Source organism: Psammomys obesus, unplaced genomic scaffold (assembly GCF_907164565.1).
Source record: "Psammomys obesus unplaced genomic scaffold, mPsaObe1.curated_primary_1811, whole genome shotgun sequence".
Taxonomy (NCBI): Eukaryota; Metazoa; Chordata; class Mammalia; order Rodentia; family Muridae; genus Psammomys; species Psammomys obesus.
In genome coordinates this window covers 758,899-786,143 of record NW_026596460.1, presented here as the reverse complement: position 1 = coordinate 786,143, position 27,245 = coordinate 758,899, and the positions used below count along the sequence as shown (strand labels likewise).

Sequence of the window (27,245 nt, the reverse complement as noted above, 5' to 3'; positions counted from 1 at the left end):
CTGAGATTTCACCTTATACCCATCAGAATGGCTAAGATCAAAAACTCAAGAGATAATACATGCTGGAGAGAATGTAGAGAAAGGGACACCCTCCTCCATTGCTGGTGGGAATGTAAACTTGTACAACCACTTTGGAAATCAATCTGGAGCTTTCTCCGACAATTAAGAATAGCTATACCACTCCTAGGCGTATATCCAAAATATGCTCAAGTACACGACGGACATTTGTTCAACCATGTTCATAGTAGCTTTATTTGTTATAGCCAAAACCTGGAAATAACCCAGATGTCCCTCAATGGAGGAATGGATACAGAAATTGTGGTACATTTACACAATGGAACACTACTCAGCAATTGAAAACAAGGAAATCGTGAAATTTGCAGGCAAATGGTGGGAACTAGAAAAAGAGATTCTTTTTAAGCCAGAAGAAAAGCACCTTTATATTGTTAAAGAAGCCAAAATTATACTGATGTTTCTAGTAATAAAACATGAGAATCATGATAGAGGAGTAATTGTTAAGTACCAGAAGAAAATACTTGATGGCAGAATGTTCTATTTCTATTATGAGAATGAAGATTGGCTACTTTAAGCAAACAAAAATGAGGGAATGTTTTTCCAGTAGTTTTGCCTTTCAGAAACCATGAAAGATTGTTTTGTGTAGAATGTTTAATATGCCTGGAATCTGAATTCATCATTGGGACAGTAGGATAACTGAAGGTTAGGGACAGTAGCTGAATATGTGGCTCTGATGTCTTAACTCTAAAGGACAGCCCTTCTGGGTCCCACATCAGAGCTGAAGAAGGTCATGGGATACCTATTGTACAGCTGTAAACTCCAGACTGTTCCTTTGAGCTCTGAGGAGGGATATCTATCCTTTTGCTACTGCTTAACTTCCCAGCTCTTAGGAATGCCTACTCTTGTTATCAGCAGACAGCTTATTCCGGATTGCAATTTTTTTCTTTATTGAAAGTATCCCCTGGCTCTTCGAATTTTGTTTTTCTTAAGAAAAACATTTACTCATTTAAAAAAATAATGTAGCTTTTCTAAGGAATTCTTATCCCTGAAAAGAATAGCCAGGAAATGAAATAACATAAGGAAATAAAGACCTAAGGTAAAATGTGCAGAGCTGTTTTTAAGATGAGAAATACTGTGGCATATTTCATGCTGGGAGTAATGACCCAACAGAAAGAGAAAGCATGAGGATGAAAGTGAAGTAGAGTGTGCCACCAGAGCAAAGAACTCGATCCAGAAAGAGGCAAGGGGATCTGGTGAAGAGTTGGGGCCACATGAAGGGACATTACAGCCATTTTATTGGAAATATTCCATATTCAGATATAGATCCAGATGTACATAAGTTCAGAGATGGGAAAATTACTTCAGTCCCCTTCATTGAGTCTACTATTATTCCCAAGATAAGAAATCAAATTACACCTTGGAGTGTGATGGGAAAGGATTGCTGGCTAGTTGTAAAAAGAAAATGAGTGGAAGGTTAATTGACTAAAAAGGTGGTGATATTGTTCACCTGCCAGACAGCTGCTGTTTGTCATCCACGTTTGTAGAATAGGTACCCAGAACCTTTGGTTCCTATTTTCCTGCAACCAACTTCTACTTCTGAGACAGTGTACAAGACTGGCTTTCCAAAGCTACCATTGCTAATGTTACCTGTTGAGGCGGGTGAAAAAGAAAGTATTGCAGTTTGAGGAGGAAAAAGACTCATCTATCTATAACAAAGAGTAGTAAGATAGATTCCCATATCAGAAGACTAAAATGAGGCTTCCATATCTTACTCTACATAAAAATCAATTCAAAATAGATTCAAGAACTTAATGCAAGACTTAGCCCAGTAGAAGAAAACAATTCAGGTTCTAGACATAGACAAGGCATTCTAAATAGTGCTCTAATCACTGAGGAATCATAGCAAGAATTGACAAATGAAATTACATCAAATTTAAGTCTCTGCACAGCCAAAGAAACAACTGATGGACACGGTCTGCTAAATGGAAGAAAATATTTGCCAGCTACTCCAATTTCCAATGGGAAATTAATATATAGAATGCATAGCAGAATAACAAAGTTTTTAGCATTAAGATATCAATAATCTAGTCAATAAATAAACATGGCCACTTTCCAAATGAAGTACATGAAAAGATATGGTATAACTTCAGTCCTTAGAGAAATGCAAATCCAGAACTACACTGAGATTCTATCTCACTAACATCAGAATGTCTGTCATCAAGATGCAAAAGCAACAGGTGCTGATTATAATACAGGCACTCCTTTATGTGATTAGTAAAAAATAAATAAATTATTGTAACCACTATGGAAAATATGGTAGTTCCTCAAGGAATAAAAATCAGAACTGACATATTATACATCTTTACCTGTCATGGGCACATACCTAAAGAAATCAAAGTCAGCGCACACAGATGTACCTTAATATCCACGTTTATCACAATGAACAAGTCATAACGTATGTTAAGGTAAGGCTGTATCGGTGGTGACAGATAGGGATGCACAGCCCCGTGCTGTCATCTTCAGCAGCCTGACGAAGTTTCCTTGACCTTGGATGGACCTTGATCCAGGTAAAATTGGATCCTTAGCTTCAGTGGAGAAGGGAATTTCAGGACGAGCCAGTCTGACGCTGAATTGTGGTCTATTTTAATGTGGATTTTAAGCATGTCAGTTAAGAGAAAGAGGGGCTCCCTGAAAGAATTAAGATGTACCCAAGAACATGAGTATAACTTCTCTGATAAAGCAGTCCTTTACTATCTTTTCAATAGCCCCACCTATGATATGGGTGAGATTTGAAACTTTTATCTTCCAAGAGCTGCTGAGAAACCCAAATGAGGTCACAAGGTAGGTTCTGAGGAGCACCTGGCACTATTACGGTTGATAAGGTAAAACTCTAGATTGAGTTTACAGTCTTATTTGAAATACATAGCACATACCAGTCCTTAAGTCTGGATGATACCTATTTTAGTAAAAAAAGTGTTTATATTGAAAAAGCAATATTGCCTCTGTAAGAGAAGCCTTTACAGACAATTTTAATTGTTCTATAACTTGCATTTCTGCTGACAGGAAGCTTCCACCATATTAACCTATTCCCACCTTAGAAGTTCTTTTTCCTTCCCATGGTCTCATAACTCTCCTGTCTTCATTCCCTGACTCAACAGGAAATAGGAGATCACTATGTTAAGTAAAATAAGCTAGTTTCACTAAGACTATGTTCCTTATCTTGTGTGGAACTTAGAGAGGAAAAAAGATTTGACAGTTAAAAAAGAAACATTAAGGATGTAGAAAGGGAAAGGGAGTAGAGAGGGCATGTATATCAACATATGTACCCTGCTTGGAAATATTATAATGAAATTAATTAGTTTGTATATTTAACATATGCCAGTAAGTTCCAGAAAGAAGAGAGAATAGAACTGAATGTGAAAAACGATTGAGCAGAATTACTAAAATTAATGGGAAATTAAAAGTCTGTGTCAATGAAGAATTAGATATAAACACAATTGTGATTTTTCTGGCAAGCACAATGGAGGAAGCTGAGATCCGATGCTTGTTCATAAAAAAGTAATAACAGGAAGTTAGGGAGCATGAGGCTAGGGGTGGAAAATAAAGAGTGAAGGGTGATGGAATTAAATGAGGCTTCCAACCAAAAACAAACAAACAAAAAAACACTGGATATGAGAAACAGGTTAAGTGAACTGAAAAAAATTAAAGACAATAGTAATAGTTTCACATTATTACAAATTTGTTAATTATAGAAAGGCAATGACAAGGTCAAGACTATCCCCATGGGAAGAGCCAGAAGAAATGAATTATACTGATCGTGAATTAGACTGATAGATAGTGAGAAATGAGGTTTTTGTTTTGTTTTGTTTTTTTGTAGGTCACTGTGGTTCAAAATTGCAATGGCTGATTTTTTAGGTAATTAAGAAAATAATCATGTTTCAACTCAAAAGCCATCAGTTGAGTTGATGTACTAAAATTGAAGCCTTAAATTCCCTAAGCATTTTATTGATGTCTGTATATACAAAACAGAAATTAAGTTGAATTTAAAAAGGTATGAAAAAGAGTTCCATGATTTTTTTTAATTTTTTAATACTTTTAATGTCTTCCTTGATTATATAATAGATGTATATGGTATATTTTGTCCATATGCAATCTTTAAATCCTCTTCCAACTTTCCAACTAATCCTAAATGCCCACAACACATCTCCTAATTTCATATCACCTTTGCTTAGTCCATTACAATAGTCCATCTGTGCATATGTGTGGGGCCATCCCTGGACACGGGCAGCCTATCTAGCACTATTTCTCTGAAGAAAGAAGACTATTCCTCTCCTCATAGTGCCTCAGCTAACAGTCGGTCTTCATGTGCCCACCATTCATTGCTAAGTGCGGCTCTTCTCCACTGAATTTTGAGAAGCCTGAAATTCTGGATTTCTACAAGGTCACAGATGAAGTTGGGCACAGTTCTACAAACCACATGAAAAATAACAATAAAGGAAGACCTCACTTTAACTAAACCATGATTATGACAACTCAGGCAGAAACTGAGGCTTTGAGTATTTTATTGTTCCTCTTTTGACCCTCAATAGATGTGTTTCTCTACTCCCCATAGGCTGTATAAATATGTGATAAATATCACATCTCTGCTTCCATTGAATTAGCTTATAAACTTTGGCTACTCCTAGGTTCTACTTGTCTATTTCTGAGCTCTCAGCCATTGGCTCACGTAGGATGATAAACATAGGCTTTCCAAATGCCCAGTAACACCTAACAATGTCTCACTCTCCTGACCCAGCTGCTGCTTGTATGTCTCTGCCCAGGACATTAGCCAGTAGCATAGCAATGTTCATAACTTTATATCTGTCTCAAACACCTGCTATAGTCAATTAAAACTCGGGCTTTCCTTTTGTAGCCTTCTTAGTCAACCTAGGCAGCAGCTTGAAACCAGGTGATTACCATCTCATCCTATTTCCAATTACTTCCTTTCCACAAACCTGAGCCATTGCCCTAGGAACAAGATTCAGTCTTTCAGTTCTCTCATATAGGCCCCAAAGACTGCTGACTACTTCACACAAACATAGCTTTTGACAAGCTGTCTTTTCACCCAATCCACTCATAAGCATAGCAGAACCTTTAGAATCATGACATGGGTTTTTTTTTTTTGTTTTGGTTTGTTTTTTTGTTTGTTTGTTGTTGTTTTTGGAATTTTGAGTCAGAATATGCTCACATACCATAATATTGCATTGCAGCATGAGTAGGAACCAAATAGTTTTTATCGAGGGTTAGGAGCAGCACGTGAGTTACGTGGTAGAATGCCTAAGTCAGCAGCATAGAGACGGAAGAATGAGAAGGGCCAGTCAGGACTCTATAAGGGAGCCTTATGAAGGAGATAACCGCAAAGAAACAAAGTGAATGGTGAAATAGTTGTCCAACAAGTCGGGACTAGCCAGAGAAGTACTGTTATTATTCATTTAACTGCATTTAATTTTTTATTGTTGGACAGTTTTATACTTTTAGATAATGAGTGGTAGTCATTTTAAGCCCCAACCTCCTCTCCTCCCTCATCTCCCTCTTTTTCTCACTGGAACCACTCTTTTGAACAAGTGACCCTTCCTATTCTCATGATTTCTTTTTATGTATTTGCCTGAGCATGGAGGGGAGGGTAGTTATTAAATGTAGCAATGACAACTTACCCGTGGCTACACCACTGGAGTAAATGACACATCTTCTGCTAAAAACTGTTCATTGCCAACAGTGTCTCTGGGGAAGTTGAGGCCCCTTGGGACCCTTCCCAGTCTTTGATGAAATGTTAACGGGCCAAATTTTGTGCAGTCCAAGGATCAGAGAATTGTGGCAAGAGGCAGAAAGAATGTAGGAGCTGAGAATGGGGAGATGTGCAGCCAAAAGATGTCTTTTGAACATGACATAGACATGGCATGCATAAACTCACTGCAAGTTTAACCATATATAATTAAAGTACGTATCTAAACCTTAGGCAGAAATTAGCCTGCTACATGTAAAGATATTCAGATGGGCAAGCTAGATGAGCTCTGAATAAAAGTTAAACAGGCAGACTTTAACTAATAACAACTAGTACATCACATTCAGATTAAGCCCTATGTCCCAATGTTCTAAGGAGAGTAGGCAGCATTGGCAAGGGTTTCCCCAGGTGACACTGAAGGTCCTTCTGTGTGTCAGAGACCTTGTGATCATTATTAGTTCTGTGTTCGTGTGCATGTGTACACACTACATTTGTGAGGACTGTTTGTATGTTTAAGAACATATATTCATGCGTGTACACATACCTGTGTGTGCATGTGGAGTGAAGATGTCCATGTTTCCCTCCTCCATTATTTCTCTCCACTGTATTTTTTTGATACCAAAGGACTCAGAAGACCCAGACAGAGATCAGTGGTTGTATAGGCTGGTTGGCCAGTGAATTCAGCTTCTGGGATCATACTTAGTTCCTCATGCTTGCATGTCAAGCACTTTACCAACTGAGGCATCTCCCGAGCCCTCAATATTTCTCTTTCTTGAAGAAATAACCTTTTCTCTGCACTCTATGGAAGGTTTGGTTATGAGTCTCAGCATCTGCTTTGATAAGCTGCTAGGTAGAGTCTTTCAGATGCCATCTGCGGTAGGCTCCTGTCCTGTTTCTTGTTTTCTCCTACTTCCCATGTCCATCCCATTTGTCTTTTTAAGTGAGGATTTATCATCTTACCCCGGGTCCTCTTTCTTGTTTATCTTCTTCAGGTGCACATATTTCAGTATATTTATCCTATCTTATAGGACTATATAAGTGAGTATATACCATGTTTGTCTTTCTGCTCCTGGGATACCTCACTCAGGATTATCTTTTTTAGATCCCACCATTTGCCTGCAAGTTTTATGATTTCCTTGTTTTTAATTGCTGAGTAGTATTCCATTGTGTAAAAGTATAATTTCTGTATCCATTCCTCTGTTGAAGGACATCTGGGCTGTTTCCAGGTTTTGGCTATTACAAATACAGCTGCTATAAAAGTGGTTGAGCAAATGTCCTTGCTGTTTACTTGAGCATCTTTTGGATATATGCCTAGGAGTGGTATAGCTGGATCTTGAGGGAAATCATATGATAAAAGGGGGAGTTAGTATGACCGGGAGAAGACAGGAGCTCCACAAGGACAAAATATATCAGGGCACAGAGGTCCTCTATGAGACTCTTTCTCCAACCAAGAACTATGTATGGATATAACCTAGAACCCCTGCTCAGATGTAGCCCATGGTAGCTCTGTATCCAAGTAGGTTTCCCTAGTAAGGGGAACAGGAACTATTTCTGAGATGAACTCAATGACTGGCTCCTTTACCTTTCCCCTCCACCCCCCAAGGAAGGAACAGCCTTGCTAGGCCACAGAGGAGGACATTGCAGTCAGTCCTGAAGATGCCTGATAAGCTAGGGTCAGATGGAAGGGGAGGAGGACCTCCCCTAGCAGTGTACTTGGAAAGGGGCAGGGAGGAGATGAAGGAGGGAGGATAGGATTGGGAGTAGGATTGGGAGGGAAAGAGGGAGGGGGCTACAGCTGGGATACAAAGTAAATAACCTGTGATTAATATTAAAAAAATTTTAAAAATCCAAAAAAAAAAAAAAAAGAAAAGAAATAACCTTTTCTCTTCTTCACTAGAAACTTGGTCATCAATAGAAGCCACATGCAAGTAATTCTCAATGAAGGGGGGGAAAAAACCATAGTTGGTGAGGTTAACCACAGACACAAACAGTATGCAAAGAGATAATTGTACATAGATTATACAAGTCCTGTGTACCCGCTTTCTGTGAAACATACTGTGAAGCAAGTATCTTTTGATGCTGCATCTTTCTGTCTTCTTTCAAACACAAACCTCTTCTTTATCAGATGTTTTCTACCTAGTTCTCTCAGGGTCTGTACTGTATGGCTCACAATTGGCTCATTAGCTCTTTACTAAGTGTCTGTCTCCTGCCTTCCTGAGCATTGTGACTCTTTATCCTGGAATGGATGTGGTGAAAAGACCATTGCTCTCACTCTCTTCTGATCTCTTCTAAATGACCGTGTTTCCATTTGATCTAGGCTACTCCTTATGCCAGAGTATTGATATTTCTGAGAAAAATGCAGAAAGAGTTAGCTCTGTCTGCCTGTTTATTTGAACTGAGCTAGTATGGTCATTCAGGAGACATTCAGAGTGACAATACACAAGATGATACAAAAGAAGCACACAGAGCTGGAAGGGTCCTGTGTCCCACTGATTTACATTTTAAACACTGGCAACTGTAAGGTCTTGCTATTGTCCAGCTCTCAAAAGGGCATTGTATCCAGGAATGGTATTATTAGAGATGAGTTGTATAGTCTCTCAATAAAAGGCATTAAATAAAAGTACATTTTATGGGGTAATATTAAACCATTCACTTCCACATACACTTGCTTTAACCAGCTTGAACAAATTAGTTATTCTCAGTAGATTACCCTCACTGGTACTTCTATAATAAAAGATTCTAGAGATGGAGCGCTACCATCACTGGCATTATAATTTTTATTTCAGAATCCTAGTAACCGAATATTCATTATCTAATTGTAATTAAAATGCACGATTCTCTTAAGAATGCTTACAACTATTTAAATGAAATGAACTTTATTAAAGGGATGAAAGTAGGATATTAAAATTATTCCAAGAGGGTAAGTTTTATTCTTAAAGAACTGTAGAATTGCAGCAGTAAGAAATAACGAAAGAATAAGAAAAGGCAGCAGAAAAGTTACAAAAGTTACAAGCAGACAGATCCTGGATGTATGATGCTGGCAAAATAAAGTGTTGATTTAATTATACAGTCATGCATAAAGTAAGCAAGATACAAAGAGCACAAAGAATGAAGAGTTGTTCCCTTAACTTTCCCCAGGAATCCAATGGTAATGCCTTGGAAAGCGCTGGACACACAATAACCAAGCCTTCGGCAGAGTGTAGGGAATCATATGAAGGAAGGAAGAATTAATATATCCTACAGGGGACAGGGAGCCCCACAAGTTCCAAATATATCTGAGCACAGGGGTCTTCTATGAGATTGTTTATCCAACCAAGGACCATGCATGGATATAACCTACAGCTCCTGCTCAGATGTAGCCCATGGTAGCTCAGTATCCAAGTGGGTTCCCTAGTAAGAGGGACAGGAATTATTTCTGACATGAACTCATGAACTTCCCCTTCCCCCATGAGGGAGGAGCAGCCTTGCTAAGCCACAGATAAGGACATTGCAACCATCCTGAAGATACCTGATAAGCTAGGGCCAGATGGAAGGAGAGGAGGACACTCCCTCTCAGTGGACTCAGAAGGGGGCAGGGAGGAGATGAGGAAGGGAGGGGAGGATTGGGAGGGAAAGAGGGAGTGGGCTACAGCTGCGATAAAAGTGAATGTATAAAATTATTTAAAAATAAATATTAATATAAAAAAAAGAAAATAAAGCAAATTCTGTCTCAAAGTTATAAGAATTTCAGGAGTAATTTTTGCAGTCAGTTTATAAATATAACATTGAGATAATGTCATGGTTGGTCCAGTTGGGATCTATGCTTTTAATTAGAACATTAACTTATATGCTCAGAAAAATAAAGTTTTTTTGAAATAATAGAGTTTTTCAGGTGGCACTCAAGCTCAAAAGAAGGGTACGATTCTGAATAAGCTGCCCCTTTCTGTTGTCTGTTGTGAATTCTTTATTGTTATATAGAAAGGCCATCATTCTCCAATCCTTTACTGTTATCCATAGAGAGGCCATTGTGCTCCAGTTATACACAGAATTGCTATCCCTCTCCAATATTTACTATACACACAGAGCAGCAATTCCTCATCACCTAGAAAGAAGTATAAGTTCAAATCAAAATCACCCTTCTTTATACACCTTGTAGAATTGTATTCTAATCATGCCAATTACTCACACAAAGGCTTATTGTGAAGAGTGGTTATGATGATTGTAGTGATAGTTTACATTCTGTGGAACCATGAGAAACTGCCATTGTGTCTGTCACTTAAGTGAATATTAACAATGTCCTATGCGTTAATAATATTAGCTGAATGCTGACTATATGACAGGCACAATACTAAGTAACTTGCAGTCAGCTAATTTGTTTACATTTCACCAAAGATGTTTTGACAGGTGAGATAAGTGAAGAATTTCCCCAAAATGGAATATATGCAAAAAAAAAAAAAAAAAAAAAAACAAAACCACATAAAAATGAACAATGTTAGCCAAGGAAATTGGAAATCTGAGCAAGAAAAAATAGTGTTACTGCATTACATTTCAGGTTATCAGGTATAGCCCAGATATAGGAAAGTTGAGACTGTAACTTGGGGTCCTATGTAAAGAAGGGACCAGAATTAGGAATTAAACGTTTTCTAGAACAATGATGGTGATCTATCCGTGAGTTTTCATCTGAGCTGTAAACATTGTAGATGGAAGTGCACAGTCTAGTAGTGCAGTGTGGTCATTTTTATATGTTAGTCTACGGATGAAATCATCACTCAGACCAAGCTATGGACCATAATACTTAGCTGATCCCAGTAAAGGGTGGCCATAACAACACACCTGACAAATTAAAGTCAGGGAAGGAAGGGTTTATCTTTGGCTTCTATTTTGAAGGTAAGGTCCATCATCATGGAAAGGCATGGCTGCAGGGAAATGGGGCATTTCATTCCATTGTATCTGCAATCAGGAAGAAAAGAGATGATGGGTGGTGCTCAGGCTCATTGTCTCCTTGGTATTAAGTCTAAGAACTCAGTTCATAGAATGGTACTGCCCATGTCTTGGGGAGACAGTCCCACCTCAATTAACCTTATTAAGATCCTCCCTCACAAATATGTTCATATGTTTGTTTCCATGCTGATTCTAACAATCAAGATTTCACTGAACTTGCACCTATTTTTTATTACTATGTGAATATGTCACATTTTTTAAAATGTTCTTTTGTTGATGAATATCTGAGATGAGTAGCTTCTGTCATTTTTAAGGAAAGAAAATTAATTTAATTGGTTGTATTAGTAAAGCTTGGGGCTTAGACCATCCTAGTTGCCTAAGACATATACTGTCTGTGTTAGTTATTTTTCTTGTCATTATGACAAAAATGTCTGACAGAAACAACGTAAGGAGAGATCATTTATTTTGGTTCAGTCTCAGAGGATTCAAGGTCAACGTTGTTTGGCTCTAACATGATGGCAAGAACAAGAGACAGAGGAAAGATGTTCAATGCATAGCCATCCAGGAAGCAGAGAAAGAAAAGGGGCATACAGGAGGAGATCAAAGCAAGATATGCCCTCCAGGCACATGATCTCAAGAGACTTCCTACAGAGTCCTCACCTTATTATTCTCTGCAAACTCCAATAATGCCATCATATTATTAATCCATTGGTGTATTAATTCATTCATTAGGTCAGAGCATCCATTATCTAATTATCTCTAGAAACACCCATACAAATATACTCACAAGTGTACGTTGTTAAGATCCTAAGCATTTCTCAACACAATCAAGTTGACAATCAAAATGAACCATCCTACTGTTGTTGGTTGTAGGAGTGAGCATAAAGCATTAGACACAGTCTTCCTAACTAAGATGTTGAGGAGAGACAAAGTTTCTCTTCCTTTTTGCTCTTCATCTCATTTAATCAGTCTGAAGATCCAGGAATGAGTTTCCACAAAATCTAGTGGTACTTAAGAAACCACTAGATGCCAAAGTCTATGATGCGTGGGCAGGCATAATGCTGACCATCATTAATATATTGATATGATAATATAAAAAGTATTTTTTCGGGGGATCCAAGATGGCTGCAACCAGTGTGTACCTTATCTGAGGGGCAGAGGATCTGAAACTCTGAAATTGGTGAGAGGAGGGGCAGCTGAAGCCAAAAAATTGACATTAAGGCTTCCTGGGTGAGAGGGGACAACCCGTGAGCTGAGCCCATTTGGATCCAGCTCACCCACAGACTTCTCTAGGGCCTAAGAATGGCGAACATTTGATCCCCCCATGCTTCCTCTTGTCAGGCCTCTCTCCTCAGTGGAGGTGACCTACAATACCTGTGGCTCCTAGCACAGAACTCCCTGCTTGGTGACAGAGACAGCAGAGGCAGGCCTCCCATTCCCTCAGGGCAGGCTGCTGTCTGTATGGGCACCCAAGTCCACCGAGATACCCAGGTACATGGACTCCCCAGGGGCTCCCCAGGGCCTCCCAGCAGGTATCTGTACAGGCAGCCTCCCAGTTCTCCCTTCTGGCTGGAGTCCCAGTGGGCCACTATACCAGCCTCCAAGTTCTGCGGTTGCAGCACCACTGATCTGACAGATCTCTTACACTCTCATTTGCCTCACCAGGCCCAAATCTGAGAATAGAGAACAGGGAGAACCCCCGTGCTTTCCAATTAGGCCTGCTAGAGAGTAAGTGCACCTTGAAGTGAGTGTCTGGAGAGCCCCAGATCCAGGGACCCTCTACACTAACAGCCAAACATTGGATCCCTCCCACCCACAGTCCCACTGTAGGCAACACAGAGATTCTTGGGACATCATTCTCAACATTGAAGCCCCTGTTCTGTGGGTCTACCAATGGAGTCCAGTCAAACAATTCCTGGAACCCAGGCAGAGCTGAATACCAGAAGGACAGTGTGATGGGCCTGTAGGCCACTGAGGTATTCAGGATACCCGTACATGCGCCTGCAAAGAGTACCAGCATCCATACCCCTCCTGTGCCTGCAGCACCCCCACCCCACCCCACATTCCATGCTTCTACACTCTCTGCACCCTGTCCTTCAAGGCACACTTCCACGCACACACTTGCACTTGCTTGTCTGCACTTGTGCACTTGCACCTGCGAATTTCCTCCCTTAGTTGCAGCTGAAACACCAACACACACTTTCAAACCAGTGGACCTCTCTCATCTTCCTGAAGAATATTTCAGACACTGGAGAAAGATGGACCCAGTCTCCAGGAACAAAAAGCAAAGGTTATGGATAAGCAGATAGCCAGAGGTTGGTGTAAGAACATATCCAGCAAAAATCAGGACATCATGGCTTCACCAGCAACACCCAAATCAACGGATATTCCAATTCATCAGAAACACAGGAAAATGATTTTAAAGCTATGCTTATCCAGTTATTAGAAGCAAATAAAGGGGAAACAAATCTCTCAAAGAAATACAGGCAAATATAGCCAAATAAATAGAGGCACAATTAGTGGCACATAGAGAGGAAACAAACAAGCAAACAAAAAATAGAGGCCATCATAGAAAGGGAGGAATCCACATTCAGACATTTGAAGGAAATGGTGCGATGCATGAAAACAGAATTAGAATCAATGAAGAAAACACAAACAGAGAAAATCCTGGAGCTGGAGAACTTAGAGAAAAGACCAGGAACCGCAAGTAAGCATCACAAATAGAATACAAAAGATGGAAGAGAGAATCTCAGGTGCTGAAGATACACTTGAAGAAATTGATACTTCTCTCAAAGAAAAAGTAAAATCAGAAAAGTTCCAAACACAAAGCATCTAAGAAATCAAGAATGTCATTAAGGATAAAATCTAAGAATAATAGAAATAAATGAAAAAGATTCCAGGTTCCAAGATCCAGAAAATATTTTCAAGAAAATCATAGAAGAAAATTTTCCCAACTTAAAGGAGGATATGTCCATAAACATACAAGAGGCCTTCAGAACACCAAATAGACTAGACCAGAAAAGAAACTCACCTCACATCATAGTCAAAACACTAAATCTACAGAACAAAGAAAAGATATTAAAAGCAGCAAGGGAAAAAGGCCAAGTAACTTATAAAGGTAGATCTATCAGAATCACACCAGACTTCTCACCAGAAACTATGAAAGCCAGAAGGGCCTGGGCAGGTGTCATGCAGACTTTAAGAGACCACAGATGCCAACCCAGACTACTATACCTAAGCAAAGCTTTCAGTCAACATAGATGGAGAAAACAAAATAGTCCGTGACAAAACTAAACTTAAACAATATCTACAGAGCAACCCAGTCCTACAGAAGATGCTAAAAGGAAATTTCCAATGCAATGAAAACAACTACACCCAAGAAAACATAGGGTATAGATAAATTCACAATGAGAAATTAAAAGAAAACAAGCAATGAAACACAGTAACACCACCAACTCCACAATAAAAGAAACTAACATCCATTGGTCACTATTATCTATCAACATCAATGGCACAACTCTCCAATAAAAAGACACAGACTAACAGAACGGTTGCAGAAACAGGATCCAACATTCTGCTGCCTCCAAGAAACACTCCTCTGCAACAAAGATAAACACTACCTCAGAGTAAAAGGCTGGAAAAAAAAATGTTTTTTAAGCAAATAGACCCAGAAAACAAGCTGAGGTAGCTATCCTAATATCTAATAAAATAGGCTTTCAACCAAAATTAATCAAAAAAGATGAGGAGGGGCACTTCATGTTCATCAAAAGAAAAATCCATCTAGAGAACACAAGAGCAGCTACATTTGTAAATGAAACATTATTAAAGCTGAAATCACACATTGATCCCAACACCTTAATAGTGGGAGACTTCAACACTCCACTTTCACCAAAAAGATCATCTAGACAGAAGCTAAATACGGAAATAATGGCACTTACAGAGGTCCTAAATCAAATGAACCTAATAGATGTCTATAGAACTTTTCACTCAAATTCAAAAGAGTATATATTCTTTTCATCAACTCATGGAAGCTTCTCCAAAATATACAATATAGTTGGTCACAAAGCAAGCCTCAACAGTACAAGAAGACTGAAATAATCCCTTGTATCCTATCTGATCACCATGGACTAGAGCTAGACCTCAACAACAGAAACAGCAAAAAGCCTACACACACATGGAAACTAAACAACTTGCTATTCAATGACAACTAGGTTAAGGAAGAAATGGAGAAAGAAATTAAAGACTTCCTAGAATTCTATGAAAATGAAGGCACAACATACCCAAACGTATGGGACACAATGAAAGCAGTGCTAAGAGAAAAATTCATAGCATTAAGTGCCTTCAAGAAGAAATTTGAAGCATCTCATACAAGCAACTTAATGGCTCACCTGAAAGCCCTAGAAAAAAAGAAGCAGACACAAGAGTAAATGGCTGGAAATAATCAAACTCAGGGCTGAAATCAATAAATTAGACACAAATAAAACAATTCAAAGAATCAATGAAACCAAGAGCTGGTTTATTGAGAAAATCAACAAGATAGACAAACCCTTAGACAAACAAACTAAGAGGCAGAGAGAAACTGTCCAAATCAGCAAAATCAGAAACAGAAGGGTGACATAACAACAGATACTGAGGAAATCCAAACAATCAGTAGGTCTAACTACAAAAGCCTATATGTCACAAAATTTGAAAATCTAAATGAAATGGACGATTTTCTTGATAGATTCCATTTACCAAAATTAAATCACGAACAGGTAAATAGATTGAATAGTCCTATATCCCCCAAGGAAATAAAAGCAGTCATCAAAAGTCTTCCTTCCAAAAAAAAGTCCAGGGCCAGATGGTTTCAGTGCAGAATTCTACCAGATCTTTAATGAAGAGATAACCCCAATTCTCTTCAAACTATTCCACAAAATAGAAACAGAAGGAGCATTATCAAACTCATTCTATGAAGCCACAGTCACCTTGCTACCTAAACCACACAAAGACCCAATAAAAAAAGAGAACTTCAGCCTATCTCTCTTATGAATATTGATGTAAAAGTACTCAATACTTGCAAACAGAATCCAAGAACACATAAAATATATCATCCACCAGGACCAAGTAGGCTTTATCCCAGGTATGCAGGGGTGGTTCATTATACCGAAACCTGTCAATGTAATACACCATATAAACACACTGAAGGAGAAAAACCACATAATAATTTCTTTAATGCCGAAAAAGCATTTGACAAAATCCAACACCCATTCATGTTTAAAGTCTTGGAGAGATCAGAGATACAAGGCACATAACTAAACATAGTAAAGACAATATATAGTAATCCTATAGCCAACATCAAACTAAACAGAGAGAAATGTAAATCAGTCCTACTGAAATCAGGGACAAGGCAAGGTTGCCCCCTCTCTCCATATCTCTTCAACATAGTACTTGAAGTCCTAGCTAGAGCAATAAGACAACTGAACAAGATCAAGGGATACAAATCAGAAAGGACGAAGTAACAGTGAAAAGTCAAGCCAGGAAGAGGCTTCATCAAAAATGTACCCTAATGTTGTCTTGAGATGAAGCTTCTCCCCTTCAGAATTATAGGGAAAAGAGAGTGATGTTAAAGGCATAACATTTCTGTCTTTTATCAAGGAATCCAGAACAGAATACTACAACAATCTTAAAGACTTAAAATTACTCATCAAAATTGTGTACAAGTCAAGGAAATGAAATAACCAAATCCTTCTCAGGCTTATTTGCATCATATCTTAATTACTTTTCTATTATTGTGAAAAAAAAAAGTGACCAAAGCAACTTATAAAAGAGTTTATTAGGGCTTTGCTTACAGTTTCAGAGGATGAGTCCATGTCCATCCCCGCATGGAGCAGGGAGGAAGGCATGACATCAGAGCAGTAGCTGAGAGCTCATATCTGATTTACAAGCATGAGGCAGAAGAACCAGCTGGGAATGATACAAACTTTGAGACACTTCCTCCAACAGGGCCACACCTCCTCATCCTTCCAAAACAGATCTACCAACTAAAGCTCAAGCACTCAAATATATGAGCATACACAACAATTGTCATTCAATCCACCACACATCACTTTCCTGATCTTAGCTTATTGGCAAGTGGATAATCTGTAAAAATCATGGCAATTTCTCCTTCTGCATTCTCAAGTAGAAAAAAATGAATTCACACTTGCTTTGTTCACTCCATAAAATTAAAGGAGGGATTTTTTTCATTGCTGTAGCCCTGCCAGTTCATGCCCCTCACTCTTTTCTTTTAATGTCATGTATTATCTCTCTATTGATTATGGTTTGTTTCCATCACTTCTTTTCTGTACAGAAGGTTTATATCTTGCCTAATAAGTTGGAAAGCATCATAAATTATATACTTTCAAATATAATAAAGTAAACTTGTGAAAAAATGTGAACTTGATTTCTTAAATCTAATTAACTGAAGTTTGAGTATATCCATGTATTGAATTTCTGTTATCTCTGAACTCAAGATCCAGCTGTGTGTAGCAACCCACACGACTGCAAGCCTCATGACAAGATGTTCTAGGAAGTTCTTATTTCTATCATTTCCTTCTTTGATACAGGGGGGAACAAAAATCCTTTTTCCAAAATATTGGAGTCACATTTTGGGAAAAACATGTGCTTGACTATAATGATTGAAGAAACAGCCCCTGTACTTCTTGTTCACAGTATCCTAAACAAGGGGTGATGGAGGTTCACAAGCTCCCAGCCATAGAAATCCTGTTCCAGTCCATGTGCCCTCGAAGTCATTCTGTAAACAAAGATAGGTGCTATCTTCATCCATAAAACAAGAATTCCCATGATTTTTCACTTCTGAGGTTGGAAAACACTGACAATAGACATATGGGACAAAAATGCAAGTAACTATGTCAATGCTCAGTCTACAAAATGCTGAGTACCAAAGCCCCTCTGGGGTCTACCAGGTTAAATTTTGCATTCTCATTTCAACTCCAAGACAAGAATTTAGGAACTATCTCCCCTCTCTCAATTCCTATTTAGTTATGAGCCACTGAACTTTTTCTTCATCTCCGCCCCCCCCCCCCCAGCATTCCCTGCAGCATGTTCACCAATCGTTTCCATGTTTCCATGCCTAGTTTGGCACCAGACATTTTACATTGAACATAATTGACAATTTTCCTTCATAGAATCTTTTGCTTTTCCTCATTCGCACTAGTCATAATTTTTGGATTTCAAACCATTTATTTTCAGTCTCCTTGATTCATACTTCTCTCTTCAACCTGGAGACTGATAGCAAACAAGGATTTTCCTCACTGCCTCTGATTCTCAGTGCCAGTTCCTAAGTGGCAATTTGAAGGCTTATTTTTATTTGAGCCATCTCATCCTAAAGTATAATGTTTTTCATTATTGTAGCCAAGGGGATGTGCCTTTTTCAGAGTTTTCCATCCCTCAGCATCTTCAAAATATTGACAACATAAAAACAAATATTGAGCATCATAAGAGCAGTAAAAGAAACCGGTCCTACCTTTGAGCAAGTCTTTTGTGTCCACTTCAGGAACCTGTTAAGATGAAAGGGAATGGCAAAGTGTATTTTTTTTTTTAAGTATGAAGTTTGTATAGGAAAGATAGAAGCAACCTATATGAGTAATGTTGACATGGATTTGTGTTATGTGGAAGGGGATTTAAAGGTGGCTACAAGAAAAAAAGGAAACACTTCTCAGTTCAAAGTAGAATTCTTGTCTTATTGGAAAATAACACCTATCAGAATGGGAAAATCCATAAAATAAAAACTCGTACTTATACCCTTTCTCCTAGAACCAAATGCATGAAGACAGATGCTCTTTTAAACAAATGAAGCTATCTAAGAAAAAGTTATGATAGGGAGAGCTGTTCAATATCTTCATATTTGGGGAGATTTATGTACAATATACTAAAGAACTGGAGAATTACCTTGACCTTTGGCACTTGGCACTTGGGTGAGAAAGCCTGACATTAAGGATCTCTCCTGTAGAAGGTATTTCCAAACAATGAAACAAAGAAAAATGGATAAATGAATTTTAATAAAGTGAGCATATAATAATATACTTTGAAGGTCACTCAGCCACACCCAAAAACCACTCAGCCAAGAGAAGGGATGTGAATTAAGCAAAAGGAGGGTCAAGTTAAACACACGGGCAGAGAGCAAATAACTGGGTACATCTTCTCTTTGTTCACTAAAACTCTTATTGAGGTGAGCATGAAAACTTCATTCTTTCTGGGATGGTATGAGCTTTGGGAAGAAAAACTTCATTCCACCAAAGAAAGAACCCCTCCCCCGAAACTGCAGCCTTTCTAAGGCAACTACAGGTGTTGTGCACCCAAATCTTGGAAGGGTGTTTGAGGTAGGAGATGGCTAAGCACTTTATTTTTACCTCTATTTTATCCATTAGCCTTTGTTAGCTTCAGAACACAAGGTAGTGGTTAATTACATTTACTGTCATCACTTTAACCTTTTAGTTTTGTGCCCAGTGAAAATCCCTGATCTTGGCTCATCCTTGCCCTACACTTACAAGCCCTAACCTGCTCTCCTGCTTTTATTTGTTTGTTTCCTTCTTTATCTGTTGGTATATTGCTTTGCTTTTTGAGACAGGGTCATATTCAGTAGCTCTGGCTGGCTCGAAACTCATTATGTAGACCAGACTTGTCTCAAATGTGTAGTGATCCTCCTGCCTCAGGAAAAAAAAAAAAAAAGCTGCACTTATAGACATGTGCTACCATGATCTGCTCTGATTCATTTTTACCTATGCTGTGACAGACAATTCTGCGGAATGCTTGCTGAGGTATTGGCATGTGAAAGGTGGGAGTCACACCTTTGAGAATCTACCTCCTCTCCCAATTCCCTACTCCCTTGCCTGCCCCACCAGAAACAAGAATGGACTAGCTCATAGTGGGATCAAAGTAAATAAAAGTTGATAACCACCCCCAAATAGCCTAGGTTTAGACTTTTTGATAGCTTAAGAAGAAATAATAAATTGGGTTTCTCCAGGCTATGAAATAGTTTCTCAGAGGTGCATGGGTCAGCTGTGTCAGTATCATTTCCTTCTTCAGGTGATGCCAGAAAGACCTGGCCATTCCTGAAGAAGTCTGAGAGGCCAGTAAAAAAGGCTGGTTTGCAGAGATGTTAATGTGTTCCTCAGTAGCAGTCCCTGTCACCAGCATGAAAAAGCAGGGGTTGGACTGAGAGACTGCTGAATCAGATGGCTGGCCATGTCTTTTGGAGTCTGAGAAATATAAAGCCCAACTGAACCATGTCTCCCTGGAATATCCTTGTCCAGTTTCAAGATGAAGGTAGACAGAGGTGCTGGTGATGGAAACTGCCGTTCTTTTTAGAGTTCTGTAGAATGATGATGTGTGCTGTGTTTTGTGGGCCACATGTAGGACATGTGATATGGAACCAGTCATGAACAACTCTTAAAGCATCCCACCTAAGGGGTTGTGGGAAATGCCTCAGTCAGTAAAGGACCGCCTTGCAAGCATTAAGATCTGAGTTCTGTTACTCAGCACCAGGGAGGAGAGACAAGCATATCCCAGGGTTTGCCTGCCACCCAGGCAGGCTTAGCCAAGTTCCAAGGCTCTAAAACCAAAGTGGATGGTATCTCAAAAACCATAGCTAAGATTGTTCTCTCCAAATTCCTCCAAATTCATGTACACACATGCACATGCGAACACACATGCACACACACGTGCAATCAGGTGCTCACACAAAAGGATCTTTCCAAAAGGCCGCCCAGCCGCATTCAAGAGCCAGGGAGCCGTGAGGAAAGACATAGCCAAGCAACAACTGGACACATGGCCAGGTGCAGGTAACATTCCAAGATTTTCATCTTTCTCTTTATTACTAACATGGGAGAAATACTGAGAATGAGAAACGGGCCATTCACCCCATGTTTAAACGATACTCTGAGCCAAGATATGGCATGCTTTCCCATCGACTAGCTTGGAGATGCCAGGCACCAAATGACTTGCTAGAAATTCAGAGACACAGAAAGGGAAGAAGGCTGCTTGTCAAGTATGCCTTCTTGCCATGAGTTCCAAAAACACAAGGCAACTCTTGCATAGATAAAATGTAAATATGGATGGATAGATTAAACTGTAAGTAGTTCAAAGCAGCTTTCTATCCAGTGAGACAACTTTCCTGTAGAATAAAAACAACACATTTCTGTGTCACTTAAAGGAAGTCAACTGAAGTTCTCTCAAGACAACTTGAGAAATGAAAACATACATCCTCTCTTCAAGTTTAGAGTTTTGGAAGTTTCCATGTTTCTGTTAGGTAGCACACTAACCAGTGAAGGACATAAAACCAAGCATTGTTTTATTTCTAGCTGAGGATCTGAAAAATGAAAAAAACTGTTAAGTAGACTTTTTCCAGACATTACTGTTCCCAGTGCTCATCACTGTCCTGGGAAAACCTGAAGGGCCAGAGAGTTCTGTCTTCAGTGGGATCACACCACAAAGTACCCCAAAAGTTCTGTCTTCAAAGGACCACACTCATGAAAAATAGACCCAACATTCGTGGGTTTTTAGTGCTCATAGACGTATACCACACTTGTTCCAATAATAACTACTTATTTTTCTAGAATCAGGAACATAAAAGTAGAATCAAACTGCCTAATCATTTCATACCTCGATAGAGAAAATATGGCGCAGGTAAATTAACCAACTTTCTCTTAAAGAGAACATCTTAATGATTTACCTTTAAGATGTAAGTTGTGTACCCCTTTTGCCATTTTAAGCACATTTAAACCTCTTATTGAGTATTAATTTGTAAAAAATAAAACCTTAATTGAAGAAAGTTAAGCTTGCTGAAGTAAATAGGTCAAGATTATTCAAGGAATTCAGTATAAAAATGGCTTTCTTTCCCATCTCTCCCACTAATAGTAAACTCACTCTGGTGACTGTTTTAGAATTATGCGTTGTTAATGTCTGTGTTTGTTTGTATATTTATCCAATCACAAAATACATGAAGCCAACACTTTTAATTACCTACTTGTGTTTATTTTATAAAATTTTATGAAACAATATGTCTGCCCTCAGGGAGCTTGCATTCCAGAAAGGCAAATCAGAGAAGACCATTTTGCATCAAATCTCAAAATGATGGTAGGGGCTTTTTCTAAGAGAGTCTAAATGAAACGCATAATTGTCTAGCATTTATAAAAGGTCTCATCTAGTCCCACTGAAAGGAAGTAATTGAGTCTGTAATTACTTTCATTTCATAGGGGACATAGGCATGGATTCTAAAGATCTAGTTGCGACGGCTGTTTTCTTAATTGTTCTAATTGCTTTATAGGGAACGCTATCTTACAGCACTGAGGAAGGTTCAATCGGCAGCGGTAACTGAGGACATCATGGGAAGTATTGAGGAAGTTTAACTTTGTTGTATGTTAGAAGCTCTGTTGTTTTCACCTTCTGGTGATCCAGCTATGCTGCAGTAGTTCCTGCAAGATAGATGAGCAGAGACCTTGCCTATCTTAAGGCCCACAGAGAATCTGGCAATGCTGCTCCATCTTAAGATGGCAAATCATCCCTGAGGGACATACAGTGACTTCCATCCAACCTAGTCATCTCAAAGAAGCCTGGCAACATTATTCCCTCTTCTCACAGCATTCACAGAGATCCAGTCTGAAAAAAAAAATCATAACAAATTTAATTAAAATATTTAATTGTATTTTATTATCAGTTCTAGAATCAGACAACATCTTATCTTGTATTCTAGAAAACTGAATGAATGAATGGACCAATCAGCTCAACAGAGGCCCTGGCTTTATAGGCACAAAAGGAATGAAGGAAGCAGAAACCCATGGAAAGCAGATGGGTCATAGCACAAGTTTCCTTTACAGGATTAAAATGGAGAGGGATTCCTTAGGATGCTTTCTCAGAGAAACGCCACCTCTTATGGGTAGGATGGAATCTTCTCTTCTCTAGAAAACTGGCTGTGCTATTCTGTGGCAGTTGGCACAAGGGGGTCCATGCTGGAACACCTGATCTGTTGCAGCCTTAGTCTAAACAATGGCTTCCCACACATTCCTCCAACAGCCTCACTGAGCTGTTCTTTCTGCCAAGAGGATGGGAAAATTGATTTCTTATCATTCTCTGGTAGACTACCGAAGTCTCCCTAAAAGCTTCCCAAAGGAAAATTCCTTTCTTTCTGCCAGGATCTACAGGACAGACCTCTAGAATAGGAACTTTCATAACACCTGATAGAAAAACAAGCTCTCTACAGTAAAAACCAGTGTTTGTTTTACGCAGTTTTTTTTCCTTTTATGTTGTCATTGAGCTAAGGGGAAGACTGGGATGCCTGCAGGCTTGTTTGCTGTCTCAGCAGGCAGGGGAAAAGCAGCTGAGGATAACCAAATTCCTCGGGAAAACTGCACTGAAGTAAAATAGTTCGAGGATGGATCCAGAGACTCAAGTTTCACCTATGTAACTAACAATTCTGATAGACCATGCAAGAGTCTGAGTCAGAGCTCATCTGAGATGGATGACAGAATTCTCCTACTGTACAAGCCCACTATCACATATAATTAGTGTATTATGCTAACATGATAAATAGTACTTAGTGTCTCCCTAAATTAGATCGACCTCAATCTCTAAAGGTCTTTGACTCCAAAAAAAAATCTTGTTTGCATAGGAAAATTTATAAAATAAAAATACTTCATGCAAGGCCCTTAGGAAGACTATTAGGTAAATCCTTTTGAGGGTCACCCTGTAGCTCTCAGGGCAGGTAAAATCACATCAGAAACTGCCAATCCAACCACTTACTGCTGTCAGTGGATTTGTTTCTTATGTGTCTCTTTAACTTCTTTTATGTGCAACTTTAACTTCTGTGGAGTTCTGCTTAAACATTTGACCAGAATAGATTCAGAAGGTAACTTTTTCATGTTATCTAGGGTGTTGAATTTTTTAATGTTTTTTTTTTTTTTTCTGATTTAGTGAAGAATGTCAGTTTATGACAATTAGCTGTATCCTAGCTAATAACATCAATAGATCAGCCCCAACTGGTTGCCCTGGGCATGAAGCAGACCTAGAACTTGCTTGGTGTGGTGTCTGATGGCAGAGGAGCATTTGTATGTAAGATGTTGCAGCCATTCTCAAATATGGAACACTGTGTGTAACTGCAACATGTAAGATTAGTTGCGTGCATCTCGGTAAGTATGCTTTCATCTGTAAATGAGAATTGCACAAGAAAGACTTCTAACTGACACAGAATTGTTTGCTTGCTTGTTTTTGTTGTTTGGTTTTTGTTTGTTTGTTTGTTTGTTTTTTTCTATCTTTAGTAGAAATTCCCAGAACAAGATGCAAATATTCTACAGTATAATCTAAACTGTCCCGAATGAGCTGGTGGCTGTGGCCAACGTAAATTCTCTATTCCTCATGCTTGCCAGTAAGGTAGTAGTTATAACACACATTACTAAGAAACCCTAAGAAAAATGATTTAAAATTTTCAGTTTCATTGACAATGATACAGAATTGATGGTATTGGTGAAACTCGGCTTATAAATTCCTCATTCTTCATGTTAATGAGTTTCTAACGAAATAATTCAATGATGGCAAACTATAGTATGACAATGTCCAAACTTCTAGAAATGATATCCATATGGTTACTACAAAGATTTAAAATTATGCTTCCAAGTTTGTCATGTGCAATTAAATTGCATAGTGATTAGAATGTTTCTTGACTTCTGTTTGTAAAATATCCTTAGCTCGTATTCTTAAATACTATACCTAATGCTTCATCACATCACTGGTGTTCCAGATGGCTGACAGTGCAGACACAAGCAAGGATCCTAAGTCACCTGAATTCTTATATGCTTTGGGTAGAAATGTAAATTGATAATACAGTCTAGAGAAAACAGTCTGAAATTATCCACAAAAGTTAGGCAGACGTTTTAACCCAGCATTTCTTGTTTTATGCAAACACCCATCAATGCTAGTACATAATCCCATTAAAAAGATGTTCATCGCAGCTTTATGTGCGAGATCCAAACTCTAGAGTCAGCCCAGTTGACAACAGAAGGCTCGTTCCCATTATTGGGTGATTTTACATTTTCACTATTATAGCACAATATTTCATCCAAAATAGGACCTCCAGTAGAAAGCATTTGAATATTTTGAATTAAATAGCAGTTATCTGTAAAGAGTACACCGGCGATAACAAATGGATGGGAGAGGTGTTTCTGTGTTGCTGAAAGTGTTCCAGACTAGTATGTGAGTTGTGGATTCACTTGTGGCTGTACAACCCATCCGTGGTTAACATCCGTCGTAGAAAAACACGTTGACTTACACCCTTCAGATATTCGTGATCACTACGCACTTCTTACAGTGCCGCAGCGAAGCCATTGCTCAAAGTCGTCTGTCCTGAGTGTCTGTGAGCACAGTACTTTACACACTGAGCCATCCTCACAGCTCACATCGTATTTTTATAAAACCACCCATGCTGCTTTTCAGAAGCTATGAGAGTTCACTCAGGGTACCCCATGCTGCTAAGGATCCTGCTGTACCAAAGCTAATGTGTGATGCTGGCCAGACGGTGCAAAGTTTGGGTGAGACATAGCAGATTACAAGGGGAATTTGGATTTTAGGATTTAATTTGATGAGCAGTGCTTTAGAGACACACCCTAAGGGACATCAACCCACAAAGGATACCAGCCCCATAACCGAGGGAATCATCTCTAATAGATTGTCAAATTAAAGTATGTAGTCAGGCTGCCTTCATTTATTGTTCTTTAAGAGTAAATACAAGTTTACTATCAAAGGCTTCGGCGTAGGGAGATGGCTCCATTGAAAAAGTTCTTGCGTCAGAGTTTGGATAACCAACCCCTCCGTAAATATCTGCTCATACTGTCACATATGTAGAATTTCAATGCAAGTAGGCTGAGATAGGAGGATTCTTGACACTTGCTGGTCAGCCAGACTAGCTGAATTAGCAAGCTCTATGCTCAGTGAGAGTCTGTTTCAAAAAGCGAGCTGGAGAGCTCTAAAGGAAGCTACCTGTGTGGACTGTCAGTATTCACTTTCACTTGCACATGTGTGAGCACACCGGCTTATAACATGTGTATGCACACAAGAGGACACACGTAGACCATACACATAACTTTAAATAAACAACAAAGCATGTGTGTGCTCTTTGAACTGATGTTTAATTCCTAGAACTTCTGCTAAGGGAAAGTAAGTTTACAAGACAGAAATCCTACTGACTGGTTTGAAGTCTGATTACCAGGAACTATGGTGTCAACCCAAGTCCCGGAGGGCTGATTAGCTTTAACTTGATAAACAGCACTTTTAAAAAACAGAGAACAATGAGACAGCTAAGATGGGGGTAATATACAGTTTTGAGTCCCACTGGCTAAGTTCTCTGTCTCCTTGGGTTCCTGCTCCTGATACAAATAGGAGACTATATGTTCACTGATCTTATAGACAATCTCAAGAACAAGTACAGGTCCTCCGTAGAACAGAATTTTCCAGGTGAAGTTCCATGTTGTTTGCCCCAGTCCCCAGCTCTATTTGCTAAAGGATTTGAATTAAAAAAAAAAAATCTTTAACCTCATTATTGAACTACCTCTTTCATTCTCTCATTGTTCAAAAGTAGCATTCAGGGTTGTTATTTCCATTCAGGATGATGAGCATAAAAATTATCTTTTGAGAATGACCTCCCGCTGATTTGTGCCTCCTACCCATGCAGCCCTGAAGAAGGAGAGTGCCAAGGGGCAACAGCAGTAAAATAAAATAGAGCAGAGATTTTCCACAGTAGAATCTGTCTTGCACAAGCCCTAAAAGGCAATGCTATGTGGAGCTCCTCCTGACCACATCCCTCAGAATTTCTCCTGGGCTTTGGTGCGAGAGTAGCTCTTTGCAATTGGCCTTGTCCCCTTCTTTCACTAAGACCCACTCCACAAGAGGAAGGGCATGCCTAAGACTGTAATCTGGTCAAGAACTCCAGGGTTGAACACACTACTATTATTTTGCTAAATTAATATAATATCAAACTGCCCTCTAAATCTGCATAGATTAGTGCAATTCAGACCTCATTAGAGAAGTTTCTTTGAGCAGCACGTGGCAGTTAATACAGAAACTCACACTTGACCAAAGTGCAGAGAATGATGCCTAAGAAGTGCCCAGCCATAAATGGGTCATTTATGGCTGCCTCCCCCTCCTCCCCTGCCTCCCCCAGGGCTCAGGGAATGTCATGAAGGAAGGGGTGGAAAGATTGTAAAACCAGGAAGGCTCGGGTAAAACGCATCTTCTGGACACTATCAGCAGCTGTAGTTGCCTGTATGACACCTGCACAAGAAAAAGTCAGCCACCCCTGTAGCATGAAACAGGGTGGGGCTCATGAGCCCTTACCTCTACTGAGAAGCTATTGGCAGTCCATGACTTCTCAGGGAGAGCCAGTTGTTATTAAGGTGTAGCCCCTGGTAGTTCAACCACACTCTAGTGTGTGGTTCCACACCCAAAAATATGTGGCTTCAGTGGGTTTTATATGTCTGTATATATATATATATATATATATATATATATATATATATATATATAT

The 27,245-nt window shown here is 39.1% G+C and overlaps 1 protein-coding gene across 1 annotated transcript in view; it reads left to right on the top strand.

Moving 5' to 3' along the window:
• Cntnap2 (contactin associated protein 2) overlaps positions 1-27,245 on the top strand; it is a 2,205,170-nt gene that overhangs the window by 1,778,711 nt on the left and 399,214 nt on the right.